The sequence below is a fragment of the Oryzias latipes genome, chromosome 22 (genome assembly GCF_053564925.1).
Source record: "Oryzias latipes strain Hd-rR chromosome 22, Olatipes_Hd-rR_3.1".
Classification (NCBI taxonomy): domain Eukaryota; kingdom Metazoa; phylum Chordata; class Actinopteri; order Beloniformes; family Adrianichthyidae; genus Oryzias; species Oryzias latipes.
This window is the reverse complement of record NC_136258.1, coordinates 87,872-106,443: the sequence shown is the minus strand read 5'-3', so window position 1 is coordinate 106,443 and position 18,572 is coordinate 87,872. Positions and strand designations below refer to the sequence as shown.

General features: G+C 41.9%; 1 long non-coding RNA gene across 3 annotated transcripts; it reads left to right on the top strand.

The window, feature by feature from the left end:
* Positions 1-17,526: 17,526 nt before the first annotated feature.
* Positions 17,527-18,300, top strand: LOC144989200 (uncharacterized). Of its 3 annotated transcripts, none has more exons than XR_013653347.1 (4): positions 17,527-17,546; positions 17,661-17,695; positions 17,877-17,938; positions 18,096-18,300. It is a non-coding gene; the product is annotated as an uncharacterized LOC144989200 (long non-coding RNA). The 3 variants fall into 3 exon arrangements; XR_013653346.1 differs by having other exon boundaries at positions 17,532-17,550; XR_013653348.1 differs by lacking the exon at positions 18,096-18,300 and having other exon boundaries at positions 17,534-17,550; positions 17,766-17,964.
* Positions 18,301-18,572: the final 272 nt, after the last annotated feature.

The following is an 18,572-nucleotide window of genomic DNA, read 5'->3' as shown; positions in this document are numbered from 1 at the left end:
TGGCCACGAAAATCAGTTTTTCATTCAAAAGTGCCAAAATAGCGTTTTCAGCTCCAAATAGCACTGTTTCGACTTTTCCACTTACAAAGTGACAAGAAATAACACGTTCTTCAACTGCAGATGAGAACTTTGACGTTTGAGTGCATTTTGACCACAAAAATCAGTTTTTCATTCAAAAGTGTCAAAACAGCGTTTTCAGCTCCAAACAGCACTGTTTGGACTTCTCTGCTTACTAGGTGACAGGATATAACACGTTCTTCAACTGCAAATGAGATTTTAGACGTTTGAGTGCATTTTGGCCACGAAACTCAGTTTTTTTATTCAAAGGTGTCACAGAAGTGTTTTCAGCTCTAAATAGCACTTTTTGGAGTTCTCCACTTACCAAGTGACAATATATAATACGCTTCTGCAGTTTCAGCTCTAAACAGAACGTTCTGGATTTCTCCACTTACACTGGGACAAGAAACAATACGTTCTTCACTTGCAGATGAGATATTTGACTAATGAGTGCATATTGTACACAAAAATCAGTTTTTCATTCAAAAGTGTCAAAACAGCTTTTTTCAGCTCTAAACAGCACTGTTTGGAGGACTTCCGGTTTGGCGAGCATGCGGTAGGACATGTTTTTTTCTTCTGCCCGCTACTTTTTCATCTTAACTCCACGAACGGACGTTTACAACGCCTAGCAGCATCTGAGCAGTGAAAGAAATCTCCCTGATTCTATTTTCTCCCAAAATGCCACCCAAAAATGCTAAATCGGCTGAAAAAACAGCAGAATCGTCTGATCACAGCGCCTCTTCGGCTGTTAGCAGAGCAGACATAGCTGCGTTGCTAGCCGAACACAGGTCTACAATTCTTGCTGATCTGAAAACAACGTTCTTTGACGAAGTGAATGGAAAGCTCGATGGATTACAAAAGGAGTCGGAGCGCCACGATGAACGTTTGACATCATTGGAGGAAAACACTGAGTCACTAAATCAACGTTTATCTAAAGTGGAGGCTAGCTGTCCCACGCTACAAGCTAACGACGAAAAGCTCAAATCCAAGCTAGCAGACATGGAAGGGAGACAACGGCGGTCTAACGTGCGATTAATAGGACTTCCAGAAGGGATTGAGGGTCTTCAGCCATCCAAATTTTTTTCCCAGCTGCTCCGAGATGTTTTTGGAAGGGATATTTTCCCCTCACCACCTGAACCGGACCGGGCTCATCGAAGCCTAGCTCCGAAGCCTGGTTCCGGGGCCAGACCGCGCGCGGTCATCCTTTGTTTTCACCGGCACCAAAACAAAGAGCTGCTGATCCGGGAGACCAGGAAGAGAAGAGAGCTGAAATACTTGGATAAACTCTTTCGGATCTATGAGGACTACATCCCTGAAGTTGTTGGCCAAAGGAAGGAGTACAGATCAGTCATGTCAGAACTGTATCGGATGGGATTGAAACCCTCGCTGCTTTACCCAGCGCGGCTCCGCATCACCAAATCTGATGGCACGCGGCAGAGCTTCAGCTCCGTGCTGGAGGCTGAAAAGTTGGTGAAGGATCACAAGACGGACTAATTAAATAATTTGAACGTGGGTGAAGCATTAAACTTTGTTCACTTTTAAATCGTGATTTAGGCTTTTTCAGCCACACAGCGGTTTATATTAATGACTGCCCCCTAGCGTGCCTTTTGACCTGGATCACGTTGTGATTCTTTTTGGCTTTCCGGCCACTTAGTTTTTAATTTTTAATTATTTATTTAATTTATTTTTATTTTTCACTCATTATTACCAGAATACTTTGGGTGTTATCGTGAACGTTCTATTTTCTATTTGGGACAAATTTTCTATTTTTTTTTTTTTAAGTTTTAAAGGTACTGCATACATATTTCAGAAATATTTGCAATTCACTGGGATGCATTCTTTCAGGTATATCTTTATTTTAAATCAGGGCATAGAAGAGTTAAGATTTAGTGTGGAAGTTTTGTATTTTGATAGGGTAGGTGTGCTGTTTGTTCTAACAGCTAGTATCACCAGGGTGTTCTGGGGTTTCGGGGGAGGGGGATTTTTAATGCCATGCTGTCAACATTGAACCAAAGTTTTATTTCTGCTTTCACTATCTCAGCCAAAATGTGCATTTATGACTGTACCTCGACTAATCACTGTGCTAACTGTTGTAGTATTCTTTCTTTCTTTTTTCTCTTCTTGGAATATATTTAGGCTTTAATGGCTTGTTTTGTTGATATTGTAACATGGAATGTCAGGCCTGAACCACCCAGTTAAAAGATAAAAGCTCTCACTCACTTAAAGAATATGGGTACCGGAATAGCATTTGTTCAGGAAACGCACCTTAAAAATGTAGACAATGCCCGCTTGAGAGGTGGTTGGGTTGGATAGCTATTTCATTCGACTTTTCAGGCGAAGGCGAGGGGAGGTGCAATATTAATAAATAAGAATATCTCTTTCACCCCCTCCTCAGTCTTAGCTGATCCCAATGGTAGATATGTAACAGTCACAGGTTTACTCTATAATCTTAAGTTCACTCTAGCCAATATATACGCTCCAAACACTGACGATCCAAATTTTTTCTCTCGTATTTTTGAACGACTGCCATGTTTAAATTCACATTTTTATGGGCGGAGACTTAAACTTGTGCTTGAATCCAGAAATGGATAGATCCTCTGTTAAACCAGGATACGCAATACCCAAAGCCGCTTCCTACGTTCAGTCTTTCCTCTCTACCTATGGCGTCTTGGACATCTGGCGTTTCCTGCATCCACAGGACAGACAATACTCTTTTTTCTCCAATGCTCACAAGACCTACAGTAGAATAGACTATTTTCTAACGGATAATAAACTGACCCCCTATATTCAGGCATGTGATTATCGACCAATTGTAATAGCAGATCATGCACCATTGGTACTTAAATTAAAAATACCAGGAGTATCCCCACCCAGACGGCACTGAAGATTCAACTCTCTGTTGCTGAGTGACGAATCATTTTTGAAATTCATCTCTGATCAAATAAATTAATTTAACACCGGATGTCTCCATAGCATCGGTTTGGGAAGCCTTAAAGGCATATCTTAGAGGTCAAGTGATCTCTTATGTAGCTAAAAAGAAACGAGACGCTATCGCTAAACAAAGAGATTTAGAGAAACGGATTGCAGATGTGGACAACAGACACTCATTAAATCCCACACCTGATTTGTACAAAGAACGTCTAAAACTTCAGGGAGAACATGATAGGCTCACTTTTCATTCCATAGAATACCTACTGCTTGAAAACAGGAGTAATATTTACGAACATAGTGATAAGACAGGAGAGGTTCTAGCAAGACAGTTGAAGGGTTCAAGGGCCAAACAAACTATAAGCGCAGTGACAACGAAAGCTGGGGAGACGGTCATAGAGCAACAACAGATAAATGATGTCTTCCGAGACTACTACTGCAATTTATATAGTTCGGAGGACACCTGTAATTCTGATCTTCTTTCTAAGTTTTTTAGACATCTACATATACCAGCGGTGTCTCCGGAGGATGTCTCTGTCTTAGATGCACCAATACAACATCAGGAGATAGTAGCAGCTATTGAATCCCTGCAGCCACACAAATCACCAGGTCCAGATGGCCTACCAAGTGAATTCTACGAAGCATTCTCTGAAAAACTGGCTCCAATGTTAGCCAATGTATATACAGACTCTTTTAACAATGGTGTTCTTCCAAGTAGTCTAAATCAAGCATGCATCACATTACTCCCAAAAACAGACAAAAATCTCTTAGACTGTGGTTCTTATAGGCCCATCTCACTTCTTAACTGTGATTATAAAATCTTAGCCAAAGTTCTCGCATGTCGTTTAGAAAAAGTGCTGCCTACCATTATATCTTGTGACCAGACTGGTTTTGTAAAAGGTCGGAGATCCTTTTTTAATATACGTCGTTTATTTAACATTATGTATACCGCCAGTATTAACGAAACTGAATGCCTTCTCTCCATGGCTGCAGAGAAAGCTTTTGATAGAGTGGAATGGATTTATTTGTTTGAAACTCTGAGAAGATTTGGACTTCGTGGACCCTTTTTATCCTGGATTAAACTGTTATACTCATGTCCCTCAGCCATGCTCCTTACAAATGATACATATTCCAAACCGTTTAGACTACATCGTGGTACTTTCAAGGCTTTCAAGTACTTTCAAACTTTCAAGGCTGTCCTCTAAGCCCCCTTCTCTTCGTATTAGCCATCGAACCATTAGCTATCGCTATAAGAAGCCATTCTTCCATCCATGGTATAGTAAGGTGGGGCAAAGAACATAAGCTAGCTCTTTATGCCGACGATCTCCTGCTGTTCTAATCCAGGGCTGAAACAACAATCCCAAATATCGTAGACCTCCTGACAGAATTTGGTAAAAGTCTCAGCATACAAACTCAACCTACACAAATGTGAACTGTTGCCACTGAACACTTCAGAATTAATTTTAGGAAGCATCAGTCTGCCCTTCAAGATTGCCAAAGAGGGGTTTTCATATCTTGGAATTAGAGTGACGAGAGACTTTGGTGATCTTTTTAGAGAAAACTTTGTTAAATTGCAAACAAACGTGCAGCAGGATTTCTCTAAATGGTCACCCCTCTACCTCTCATTAATTGGTCATGTAAATGTGGTTAAAATGTCAATATTGCCCAAATTTCTATACTTGTTTCAGTGCCTACCAGTATTAATTTCGAATGCCTATTTTAAAAAGCTTCATTTAATAATTTCGTCATTTATTTGGAATGGTAAAAAGGCACGTTTACGTAAAGAACATTTGATGAGACCAAAGCAGGAAGGTGGTCTAGGTCTTCCCAATCTTCGCTACTATTATTGGGCTGCCAATCTGTCTTGCATTTCCTTCTGGGGGGAAATATTCAGATGGTGCTGGGCCAACATGGGTGGAGATGGAAAGACTTTCTTCTAGCCCTATTTCTCTGCTACAGGTAATTTGGGGCATCTCTTCCTTTAAGCAAAAACATGTCGTTTAGCAATCCAGTAGTTCATCATTCAGTAAAAATCTGCTTACAATTTAGGAAACACTTTGATCTGTTAAGAATGAGCTTACTAGTCCCAATCGCACCTAATGTTTTCTTCCCAAGATTCTACATTTCTCAGGTGGCAACAACAAGGGCTGAAAACTCTCGATGATTTATTCTATGAAAATAAGTTCGCATCTGTTCAGCAGATATCTGATAAGTACAAACTTCCAACTTCTCATTTTTTCAGATACTTGCAGATTCGTCACTTTTGTTTCAGTTTCCATCCCAGGGTTTCCAGACAAACCACCAAATAATGCAATGGATGAGATCATGAATTCCGATCCACTCAAAAAAGAAATCCATTTCAGTGATGATAGGTCTGATTTCATGTCTGGATACAACTTCAATGTCGATCATCAAAAAGGGAGACATCTTCGAATCAACATGTTTGGACTTTTCAACTTACAAGGTGACAAGAAATTAAACTTTTTTCACTTTTGAGTGCATATTGTAGATAAAAATCAGTTTTTCATTCAAAAGTGTCAAAACAGCGTTTTCAGCTCTAAACAGCACTGTTTGGACTTCTCCATTTTACTAGGTAACAAGAAATAACACGTTCTTCAATTTTGAGTGCATATTGTAGATAAAAATCAGTTTTTCATTCAAAAGTGTCAAAACAGCGTTTTCAGCTCCAAACAGCACTGTTTGGTTTTTTTCCATTTACTAGGTGACAAGATATAACACGTTCTTTGACTGCAGAATAGAACTTTGATGTTTGAGTCCATTTTGACCACAAAAATTGGTCTTTCATTCAAAAGTGTCAAAGAATCGTTTTCAGCTCTAAACGGCATCTTTTACAAGGTGACAAGATATAAATTTTCAGCTCTAAACATTACTGTTTGGACTTCTCCAAACGGGCGTATTTAGGAACTGAGTGAGTGAACCTTAAAACCGCGCAGGCGCAATTCTTTTTTATTTTTTTTATTTTATTTTTTTTTTTCCAACTTGTCCTGTCCAACAGCTAGGCAGACAGATGAGAGCTGAGGGCCTCTTGGGTTGGACATATTTTACTTTAACAAGAGGGGTTATTAATCTTCAGACAAACCAAAGGTATGTCTGAATAAACCCCTTTTGTAATTGAGACCAAACTTTATTAATTTCAAACATGTCTGAAAATCTTTGGTGTTGGACCGGACGGAAAAGGAAAGAGGGGAAGAAGAGAGAGGGACGTTAGAGAGAGGGGGGGTAGGGGGTGATAATAGGAGGGGAAGGGGGATAAGACCATGAAGCAGCATAAAGCAACAAGTTTACTGGTTGTTAATCATTATGGTAAGGTTCAAATGTAAAAAAAAAACAAAAAAAAAAAGGGCGGAGCCTGTCCACACACACACTCAAATGTTATAAACACACCTGTTAGTTGCAAAAATGTCCACCTGTCGACATGTACACAAAACAGATAGTGTTCACACGCATATTTATGCCTTAAAACCAACTAGTGTGAAATATTTCAGTCATTCAGTCTGTTGAGCTAACACCTGTGCTCAGGTGAGTGTTTATGTTCTTCTAAAATGGATGGTGGAACGTGAAAAGAAGGAGGGAGAGTGCCCAGCCATCCCCACCCCAAGACCCCCACCGCACCAGCAGCGGCAGCCGGAATCCCCCCAACGCCACACGGGAACCGGCAGGGAACAACCGCCGCCCGGGCGACCAAGCCCGCCACCCAGGCCAGGGCCAGCAGGGCCGCCGCAAGGCCCCCAGAGCCAGAGAGCAGGGAGGCACGGAGGGAAAGAGGGCGCCGCCCCAGCCCAACCAGGAGAGCAGCCCCCCCACCGCGCCGGGAGAACCCAACGCAGGGCCCCACCGGAGAAGGACGCCCACAGCCCCAGACGAGCACCCCACCACCACCCAGGAGTTCCGGGCATCCCCCCGCCCCAACCCCAGGTACGAGCCAGGACCCCCCAAGGGAGACCCACTCCGCACTCCAGGCAGCCATCCGCCCGGCCCACGGTTGGTCCAGGAAGGAGCGAGGCAGGGGCCCGCAGCCCCCGCCCAGAAGGGGGGAACCCCGGGGAAAAAAGAGGGCCCACAAGGGGTGTTGTAAATATGGCCCGACCAGGCTCGGCCACAGTTGGAAATTTGGCGGGGCCCAGCACTCAGGAGCAAGGACCAGAACCCACCCCCCAGGGACACGAACACCCCCGGCTCAGATGTAATGTGAACCCCCCCACCGCGCGGAGAGAGCACCGCCGGGCCCAGGAAGCCGGCACCCCGGGGACACAGCCGCCGTTGCAAAGGGGCCCGTACCCCCCACCAGGGAAGAGGCAGGGGACAGATGGTCCTAGGTCCCACCTTCCTTGCAAAATGTGTGTGCGTGTATGTGTGTTTGAGAGAGTGTGTGTGTGCATGTGTGTGTGTTTATGTTGGGATGTATATATTGAGGGGGGAGGGGTGTGTGTACTAAGGGGGGTGCGGTTAAAATTGGCGGGTAGGGCACTAAGGGGACGTCTCCTGATTACTCACAGTGACGTCCCCTCACCCTCCCCACCAAGGGGCCCTAAATGTCTAAGGTGCGGTTAAAATTGGCGGGTAGGGTGCTAGGAGGACATCCGCTGCTTGCTGGCAGTGATGTCCAAGCACCCCCCCTACCAAGGGCCCTACATGTCTAAGGTGCAAATAAAACCGAAAGAGGGGGGGCCCACTCCATACGGCAACCACAGGAGGGGGGTCACTGCCTAGTAAACCCCCCCCCCCAAGGCTCATCGCAGGCTAAGCCCCCCACCCCCTCACCCTATTATGAGGTTATATGAGGAAGGGGGTAAGTTGGGGACAGATGATAGACTGTCCCCCGGTGGTCAAACAGCCGTCCCCCGCCCCCCCCCCCCAGCAAGGGGGCCAGGCCCACCCAGCCCCGGGGCCCCACCCCCGGAGGCGCAGACACCCCAGGCCCAGCACCACCACCCCCACACAGAGAGAGGGGAGCCAGAAAGCGCCGCCCCCCCCGGAGCAAGCCCAGGCCCCCACCCCCAAACGCCGGCCCTAGAAGAGCTCTGGTCAGGCCTCGACGGGACCGAGGCAGCCAACCGGCCGGGGAAACCGCCGATGGCCTCAGCGGAGACCCCGACCCGTCAACCCCCCCTGCCCCGTACCAATAGTGCCCCCCCCCCTCCCCCAGAATGCCCCCCCACAGGACAGGGCCGACAAGACCCCCACCCCACCCCACCCCCAGACCCCGCAGCCGAAGCGGATGACACCCAGAGCGACCGGGGGCCCCAAGAGGGTTGTCCCGTCCCGCCCCAGAGCCAGGGAAGGGCCGATCCCAGCCCCAGGTGTAGACGGGAAGCCCATCCAGCGCCGCTGGCCCCCCCCCCCCCCGAGCAGCGCCCCCCGCCAACCCCCCCCAGCACAGGCAAAGGGACCACCCCCCCAAGCCAAGCCAGACCACCACCCCACCCCCCCACCACGCACCCCCACACCCAAGCCCAGAGGACCACGCAGCGCCCCAGGCCGCCCCACCCAGGCGCCGGACCCGACCCCCCGACCAACGGAGCCCCCACCACCCCCGGCCAGGCACCGGAGGCCCCGACCCCCACCCCGGCCCACGGCAGAAGGGCAAGGAGCAGCGACGACCATGCCCCCCCCACCCCCTAAGTCACGGAGTTAGCTATGGGAGACCAGAGAGACCGAATTCTTTCAAAGTTACTTGAACTTTGGGCTGACATTTTTTCCAAGCTGATATGATCAAGCAGCAGATTTCTGTGTTGACTTATATTTATATTTTTTTTGCTTTTCCAATTTATTAACGCAGGGTATTAACACAGAGAGTGAACCACAAATGCATTTCTGAAGAAAAAATATGTTTTTTCCCCCCTTTTAATCAGAAATGTTCGTTTCAAGGTGTAAATGCAGACACGCAGCGAGCCGGCTGCCAAGGGACCGTCAACAAAGTGCAACCTTTGGCGACAAAAATCAGTTTTTCATTCAAAAGTGTCAAAATAGCGTTTTCAGCTCCAAATAGCAATGTTTGGACTTTTCTACTTACAATGTGCCAAGAAATAACACTTTCTTCAACTGCAAATTACAACTTTGACTTTTGAGTGCATTTTGGCGACAAAAATCAGTTTTTCATTCAAAAGTGTCAAAATAGCGTTTTCAGCTCTAGAAAGCACTGTTTGGACTTCTCCACTTAGAAGTTGACACAAAATAACACTTTCTTAAGTTTGGCTGCATATTGTACATAAAAATAAGTTTTTTTAACTAGAAAGTATCAAAAAAGCGTTTTCAGCTCTAAACAGCACTGTCTGGACTTCTCCAATTACAAAGTGACAAGGAATAACTCGTTCTTCAACTGCAAATGACAACTTTGACTTTTGAGTGCATTTTGGCAACAAAAATCAGTTTTTCATTCAAAAGTGTCAAAACAGCGTTTTCAGCTCTGAACAGAACTCTTTGGACTTCTCCTTTTACAAGGTGACAAAAAATAACACTTCCTTCACTTTTGAGTGCATTTTGACCACAAAAATCGATTTTTCATTCAAAAGTGACAAAACAGCGTTTTCAGCTCCAAATAGCACTGTTAGGACTTCTCCACTTACAGTGTGCCACGAAATAACACTTTCCTCAACTGCAAATGACAACTTTGACTGTTGAGTGCATTTTGTACATAATAATCATTTTTTTCATTCGAAATCGTCAAAATAGCGTTTTCAGCTCTAAACAGACCTGTTTGGACTTCTCAACTTACAACATGACAAGAAACAACACCTTCTTCAACTGTAAATGAGAAGTTTGACTTTTTAGTCGATTATGGCCACAAAAAACAGTTTTTCATTCAAAAGTGTCAAAATAGCGTTTTAAGCTCCAAATAGCACTGTTTGGATTTCTCCACTTGCAAGGTGACAAGAAACAACACGTTCATCCACTGCAGATGAGAACTTTGACGTTTGAGTGCATTTTGACCACAAAAATCAGTTTTTCATTCAAAAGTGTCAAAGAAGTGTTTCTTGCTCTAAAAAGCACTGTTTGGACTTCTCTGCTTACTAGGTGACAGGATATAACACATTCTTCAACTGCAAATGAGATTTTAGACGTTTGAGTGCATTTTGGCCTCGAAACTCAATTTTTTATTCAAAGGTGTCACAGAAGTGTTTTCAGCTCTAAATAGAACTTTTTGCAGTTCTCCACTTACCAAGTGACAATATATAATACGCTTCTGAAGTTTTGAGTGCATTTTGGCCACAAGAAACAGTTTTTCATTCAAAAGTGTCAAAATAGCGTTTTCAGCACTAGAAAGCACTGTTTGGACTTCTCCACTTGCAAGGTGACAAGAAATGACACTTGCTTCACTTTTGAGTGCATATTGTACATAAAAATCAGTTTTTCATTCAAAAGTGTCAAAATAGCCTTTTCAGCCCTAAACAGCACTGTTTGGACTCATACAGTTACATCGTGACAAGATATAACACGTTCTTCATCTGCAATTAAGAACTTTGACTTTTGGGTGCACTTTGGCCACAAAAAACAGTTTTTCATTCAAAAGTGTCATAAAAGCGTTTTCAGCACCAATTAGCACAGTTTGGACTTTTCCACTTAGAAGCTGACAAGAAATGACACTTTCTTCAACTGCAAATGACAACTTTGACTTTTGAGTGCATTTTGGCGACAAAAATCAGTTTTTCATTCAAAAGTGTCAAAATAGCGTTTTCAGCTCTAGAAAGCACTGTTTGGACTTCTCCACTTAGAAGTTGACACAAAATAACACTTTCTTAAGTTTGGATGCATATTGTACATAAAAATAAGTTTTTTTAACTAGAAAGTATCAAAAAAGCGTTTTCAGCTCTAAACAGCACTGTCTGGACTTCTCCAATTACAAAGTGACAAGGAATAACTCGTTCTTCAACTGCAAATGACAACTTTGACTTTTGAGTGCATTTTGACCACAAAAATCGATTTTTCATTCAAAAGTGTCAAAACAGCGTTTTCAGCTCCAAATAGCACTGTTAGGACTTCTCCACTTACAGTGTGCCACGAAATAACACTTTCCTCAACTGCAAATTACAACTTTGACTGCTGAGTGCATTTTGTACATAATAATCATTTTTTTCATTCGAAATCGTTAAAATAGCGTTTTCAGCTCTAAACAGACCTGTTTGGACTTCTCAACTTACAACATGACAAGAAACAACACCTTCTTCAAGTGTAAATGAGAAGTTTGACTTTTTAGTCGATTATGGCCACAAAAAACAGTTTTTCATTCAAAAGTGTCAAAATAGCGTTTTAAGCTCCAAATAGCACTGTTTGGATTTCTCCACTTGCAAGGTGACAAGAAACAACACGTTCATCCACTGCAGATGAGAACTTTGACGTTTGAGTGCATTTTGACCACAAAAATCAGTTTTTCATTCAAAAGTGTCAAAGAAGTGTTTCTTGCTCTAAAAAGCACTGTTTGGACTTCTCTGCTTACTAGGTGACAGGATATAACACATTCTTCAACTGCAAATGAGATTTTAGACGTTTGAGTGCATTTTGGCCTCAAAACTCAATTTTTTATTCAAAGGTGTCACAGAAGTGTTTTCAGCTCTAAATAGAACTTTTTGGAGTTCTCCACTTACCAAGTGACAATATATAATACGCTTCTGAAGTTTTGAGTGCATTTTGGCCACAAGAAACAGTTTTTCATTCAAAAGTGTCAAAATAGCGTTTTCAGCACTAGAAAGCACTGTTTGGACTTCTCCACTTGCAAGGTGACAAGAAATAACACTTGCTTCACTTTTGAGTGCATATTGTACATAAAAATCAGTTTTTCATTCAAAAGTGTCAAAATAGCCTTTTCAGCCCTAAACAGCACTGTTTGGACTCATACAGTTACATCGTGACAAGATATAACACGTTCTTCATCTGCAATTAAGAACTTTGACTTTTGGGTGCACTTTGGCCACAAAAAACAGTTTTTCATTCAAAAGTGTCATAAAAGCGTTTTCAGCACCAATTAGCACAGTTTGGACTTTTCCACTTAGAAGCTGACAAGAAATGACACTTTCTTCAACTGCAAATGACAACTTTGACTTTTGAGTGCATTTTGGCGACAAAAATCAGTTTTTCATTCAAAAGTGTCAAAATAGCGTTTTCAGCTCTAGAAAGCACTGTTTGGACTTCTCCACTTAGAAGTTGACACAAAATAACACTTTCTTAAGTTTGGATGCATATTGTACATAAAAATAAGTTTTTTTAACTAGAAAGTATCAAAAAAGCGTTTTCAGCTCTAAACAGCACTGTCTGGACTTCTCCAATTACAAAGTGACAAGGAATAACTCGTTCTTCAACTGCAAATGACAACTTTGACTTTTGAGTGCATTTTGACCACAAAAATCGATTTTTCATTCAAAAGTGTCAAAACAGCGTTTTCAGCTCCAAATAGCACTGTTAGGACTTCTCCACTTACAGTGTGCCACGAAATAACACTTTCCTCAACTGCAAATTACAACTTTGACTGCTGAGTGCATTTTGTACATAATAATCATTTTTTTCATTCGAAATCGTCAAAATAGCGTTTTCAGCTCTAAACAGACCTGTTTGGACTTCTCAACTTACAACATGACAAGAAACAACACCTTCTTCAAGTGTAAATGAGAAGTTTGACTTTTTAGTCGATTATGGCCACAAAAAACAGTTTTTCATTCAAAAGTGTCAAAATAGCGTTTTAAGCTCCAAATAGCACTGTTTGGATTTCTCCACTTGCAAGGTGACAAGAAACAACACGTTCATCCACTGCAGATGAGAACTTTGACGTTTGAGTGCATTTTGACCACAAAAATCAGTTTTTCATTCAAAAGTGTCAAAGAAGTGTTTCTTGCTCTAAAAAGCACTGTTTGGACTTCTCTGCTTACTAGGTGACAGGATATAACACATTCTTCAACTGCAAATGAGATTTTAGACGTTTGAGTGCATTTTGGCCTCAAAACTCAATTTTTTATTCAAAGGTGTCACAGAAGTGTTTTCAGCTCTAAATAGAACTTTTTGGAGTTCTCCACTTACCAAGTGACAATATATAATACGCTTCTGAAGTTTTGAGTGCATTTTGGCCACAAGAAACAGTTTTTCATTCAAAAGTGTCAAAATAGCGTTTTCAGCACTAGAAAGCACTGTTTGGACTTCTCCACTTGCAAGGTGACAAGAAATAACACTTGCTTCACTTTTGAGTGCATATTGTACATAAAAATCAGTTTTTCATTCAAAAGTGTCAAAATAGCCTTTTCAGCCCTAAACAGCACTGTTTGGACTCATACAGTTACATCGTGACAAGATATAACACGTTCTTCATCTGCAATTAAGAACTTTGACTTTTGGGTGCACTTTGGCCACAAAAAACAGTTTTTCATTCAAAAGTGTCATAAAAGCGTTTTCAGCTCCAATTAGCACAGTTTGGACTTTTCCACTTAGAAGCTGACAAGAAATGACACTTGCTACACTTCTGAGTGCATATTGTACATAAAAATCAGTTTTTAATTCAATAGTGTCAAAATAGCCTTTTCAGTCCTAAACAGCACTGTCTGGATTTCTCCACTTGCAAAGTGACAAGAAATAACACGTTCATCAACTGCAGATGAGGACTTGACGTTTTAGTGCATTTTGACCACAAAAATCAGTTTTTCATTCAAAAGTGTCAAAGAAGTGTTTTTTTGCTCTAAACAGCACTGTTTGGATTTCTCCACTTACAAGGTGACAATATAAAACGTTCTGAACTTTTGAGAGCATATTGTACTAAAAATCAGTTTTTCATTCAAAAGTGTCAAAAAAGCGTTTTCAGCTCTAAAATGCACGGTTTGGACTTCGCCACTTACAAGGTGACAAGAAATAACACTTTCTTTACTTTTGAGTGCATTTTGTACAAAAAGATCAGTTTTTCATTCAAAAGTGTCAGAAATGCTTTTTCAGCTCCAAATAGCACTGTTTGGTTTTTTCCATTTACTAGGTGACAAGATATAACACGTTTTTTGACTGCAGATGAGAACTTTGACGTTTGAGTGCATTTTGGCCACGAAAATCAGTTTTTCATTCAAAAGTGTCACAGAAGTGTTTTCAGCTCTAAATAGCACTTTTTGGAATTCTCCACTTACTACTTACTAATACGCTTCTGCAGTTTTGAGTGCATTTTGGCCACAAAAAACAGTTTTTCATTCAAAAGTGTCAAAATAGCGTTTTCAGCAGTAGAAAGCACTGTTTGGACTTCTCCATTTACTAGGTGACAAGAAATAACACTTTCTTCAACTGCAAAAGACAACTTTGACTTTTGAGTGCATGTTGTACATAAAAATCAGTTTTTCATTCAAAATCGTCAAAATAGCGTTTTCAGCTCTTAGATGCACTGTTTGGACTTCTGCACTTACAGTTTGACAAGAAATAACACATTCTTCACTTTTGAGTGCATTTTGACCACAAAAAAGAGTTTTTCATTCAAAAGTGTCAAAGAAGCGTTTTCAGCACTAGAAAGCACTGTTTGGACTTCTCCACTTGCAAGGTGACAAGAAATAACACGTTCATCAACTGCAGATGAGGACTTGACGTTTTAGTGATTTTTGACCACAAAAATCAGTTTTTCATTCAAAATCGTCAAAATAGCGTTTTCAGCTCTTAGATGCACTGTTTGGACTTCTGCACTTACAGTTTGACAAGAAATAACACGTTCTTCACTTTTGAGTGCATTTTGACCACAAAAAAGAGTTTTTCATTCAAAAGTGTCAAAGAAGCGTTTTCAGCACTAGAAAGCACTGTTTGGACTTCTCCACTTGCAAGGTGACAAGAAATAACACGTTCATCAACTGCAGATGAGGACTTGACGTTTTAGTGATTTTTGACCACAAAAATCAGTTTTTCATTCAAAAGTGTCAAAAAAGCGTTTTCAGCTCTAAAATGCACGGTTTGGACTTCTGCACTTACAGTTTGACGAGAAATAACACATTCTTCAATGTTAAGTGCATTTTTACCACAAAAAAGAGTTTTTCATTTAAAAGTGTCAAAAAAGCGTTTTCAGCTCTAAGATGCACTGTTTGGATTTCTCCACTTACACTGTGACAAGAAACAATACGTTCTTCACTTCCAGATGAGAACTTTGACTAATGAGTGCATATTGTACATAAAAATCAGTTTTTCATTCAAAAGTGTCAAAACAGCGTTTTCAGCTCCAAACAGCACTGTTTGGTTTTCTCCATTAACTAGGTGACAAGATATAACACGGCCTTTGACTGCAGAGGAGAACTTTGACGTTTGAGTGCATTTTGACCACAAAAAACAGTTTTTCATTCAAAAGTGTCAAAGAAACGTTTTCAGCTCTTACATGCACTGTTTGGATTTCTCCACTTACACTGGGACAAGAAACAATACGTTCTTCACTTGCAGATGAGAAATTTGACTAATGAGTGCATATTGTACATAAAAATCAGTTTTTCATTCAAAATCGTCAAAATAGCGTTTTCAGCTCTTAGATGCACTGTTTGGACTTCTGCACTCACAGTTTGACAAGAAATAACACATTCTTCACTTTTGAGTGCATTTTGGCCACGAAAATCAGTTTTTCATTCAAAAGTGCCAAAATAGCGTTTTCAGCTCCAAATAGCACTGTTTCGACTTTTCCACTTACAAAGTGACAAGAAATAACACGTTCTTCAACTGCAGATGAGAACTTTGACGTTTGAGTGCATTTTGACCACAAAAATCAGTTTTTCATTCAAAAGTGTCAAAACAGCGTTTTCAGCTCCAAACAGCACTGTTTGGACTTCTCTGCTTACTAGGTGACAGGATATAACACGTTCTTCAACTGCAAATGAGATTTTAGACGTTTGAGTGCATTTTGGCCACGAAACTCAGTTTTTTTATTCAAAGGTGTCACAGAAGTGTTTTCAGCTCTAAATAGCACTTTTTGGAGTTCTCCACTTACCAAGTGACAATATATAATACGCTTCTGCAGTTTCAGCTCTAAACAGAACGTTCTGGATTTCTCCACTTACACTGGGACAAGAAACAATACGTTCTTCACTTGCAGATGAGAAATTTGACTAATGAGTGCATATTGTACACAAAAATCAGTTTTTCATTCAAAAGTGTCAAAACAGCTTTTTTCAGCTCTAAACAGCACTGTTTGGAGGACTTCCGGTTTGGGGAGCATGCGGTAGGACATGTTTTTTTCTTCTGCCCGCTACTTTTTCATCTTAACTCCACGAACGGACGTCTACAACGCCTAGCAGCATCTGAGCAGTGAAAGAAATCTCCCTGATTCTATTTTCTCCCAAAATGCCACCCAAAAATGCTAAATCGGCTGAAAAAACAGCAGAATCGTCTGATCACAGCGCCTCTTCGGCTGTTAGCAGAGCAGACATAGCTGCGTTGCTAGCCGAACACAGGTCTACAATTCTTGCTGATCTGAAAACAACGTTCTTTGACGAAGTGAATGGAAAGCTCGATGGATTACAAAAGGAGTCGGAGCGCCACGATGAACGTTTGACATCATTGGAGGAAAACACTGAGTCACTAAATCAACGTTTATCTAAAGTGGAGGCTAGCTGTGCCACGCTACAAGCTAACGACGAAAAGCTCAAATCCAAGCTAGCAGACATGGAAGGGAGACAACGGCGGTCTAACGTGCGATTAATAAGACTTCCAGAAGGGATTGAGGGTCTTCAGCCATCCAAATTTTTTTCCCAGCTGCTCCGAGATGTTTTTGGAAGGGATATTTTCCCCTCACCACCTGAACCGGACCGGGCTCATCGAAGCCTAGCTCCGAAGCCTGGTTCCGGGGCCAGACCGCGCGCGGTCATCCTTTGTTTTCACCGGCACCAAAACAAAGAGCTGCTGATCCGGGAGACCAGGAAGAGAAGAGAGCTGAAATACTTGGATAAACTCTTTCGGATCTATGAGGACTACATCCCTGAAGTTGTTGGCCAAAGGAAGGAGTACAGATCAGTCATGTCAGAACTGTATCGGATGGGATTGAAACCCTCGCTGCTTTACCCAGCGCGGCTCCGCATCACCAAATCTGATGGCACGCGGCAGAGCTTCAGCTCCGTGCTGGAGGCTGAAAAGTTGGTGAAGGATCACAAGACGGACTAATTAAATAATTTGAACGTGGGTGAAGCATTAAACTTTGTTCACTTTTAAATCGTGATTTAGGCTTTTTCAGCCACACAGCGGTTTATATTAATGACTGCCCCCTAGCGTGCCTTTTGACCTGGATCACGTTGTGATTCTTTTTGGCTTTCCGGCCACTTAGTTTTTAATTTTTAATTATTTATTTAATTTATTTTTATTTTTCACTCATTATTACCAGAATACTTTGGGTGTTATCGTGAACGTTCTATTTTCTATTTGGGACAAATTTTCTATTTTTTTTTTTTTAAGTTTTAAAGGTACTGCATATGTGACAGACAGAGCTGTGGGTGGTGGTTTGTCCCTCATGGTGTTCCATAGTTTAGCATTCATGGCCAGCACCTGTCTGTTGAGCTGTGATTGGCTCACAAGGCTGATAAATAGCAGCAGTGGGAGTTCCATCTAGATACTGGTTTCCTGGTTTGGCCTTGGTAGGTGAGCCTAACATGTGGACCGTTTTTACTAAAGCTTTTAATCAATTGAGTCCTTTTACTAAAGTTTTTAGCATTTGAGTTTGCAACATTTTAAATTCTATTTATTAACAGGTGGTGGCATGAGTTCTGACCCTGGGGCATGAGAGGTAATATAAGGGTTTGTAAAACATGTGTTTGTCCCAGGGGAGAACTAACTTATTTTTCTTTTTCCAGCAGAGTTGCCACTGCTGTTTTGCTTAGTGTTTTTAGTCATTGTTTTTAATGTTTTAATCAAGCTTGACACCCTTGCTTTTATCCATTTTTTTAAACTGTTGTGCTCATTTTTAGTATCTTGGTGTCTGGACCTGGCTGAGGGTAGCTGCCTCCTCCTTTTATCCTTATGGTAGCTGGTGGGTGCCATATATGGTATTGTGTAAGGGGGACCCCCCTGTTTTCAGCCCATAAATTAGTGGTGACCTGCTCAGGTGCACCTCTTCTGTTTTGTATTTTCTTTTAATCACTGTTTGGGTTGTGGTGTGTTTTTGTGTGTATTTGGACCCTGAGCAGGTACTCCTGGTGGGAGTTGGATCAGGTATCTCCCTTGGTGGTGTTTGTGGCTACCCGCCAGTGCAGTGGGGCTGAGGCGATCTTGGAGGCAGCCGCCCTCATGCAGTGTTGGAGTGCGGTCCAACTGTCTGAGTCCATTTTAACTTTCTCTTTTATGGAATCTGTGTCAAGTTTTTAATAAATTATATGTTTTTAACCTATCAAATCCAGTCTCCATTTGGGTTAACAAATGTAAGAGGGCGTTCGGTCACAAAGTGGCGTTGTCGGCAGGATCGGATTCCTCTACTGAATTTAAGACTTGGATCTGGATTTTTGTTTTTTTAAATGTCTTTTTAGTTTGTTTTTAAAAGCAAAACAGCAGTGGGCACACCGTGGGACTTGAATAACGAGGGTGCTACATTGCCAGCCCAGCACTTCAGAGAGACTCCATCTCAGCGATGGCAGATGAAGTGGAGCAGTTACGAGACCAGGTACGCC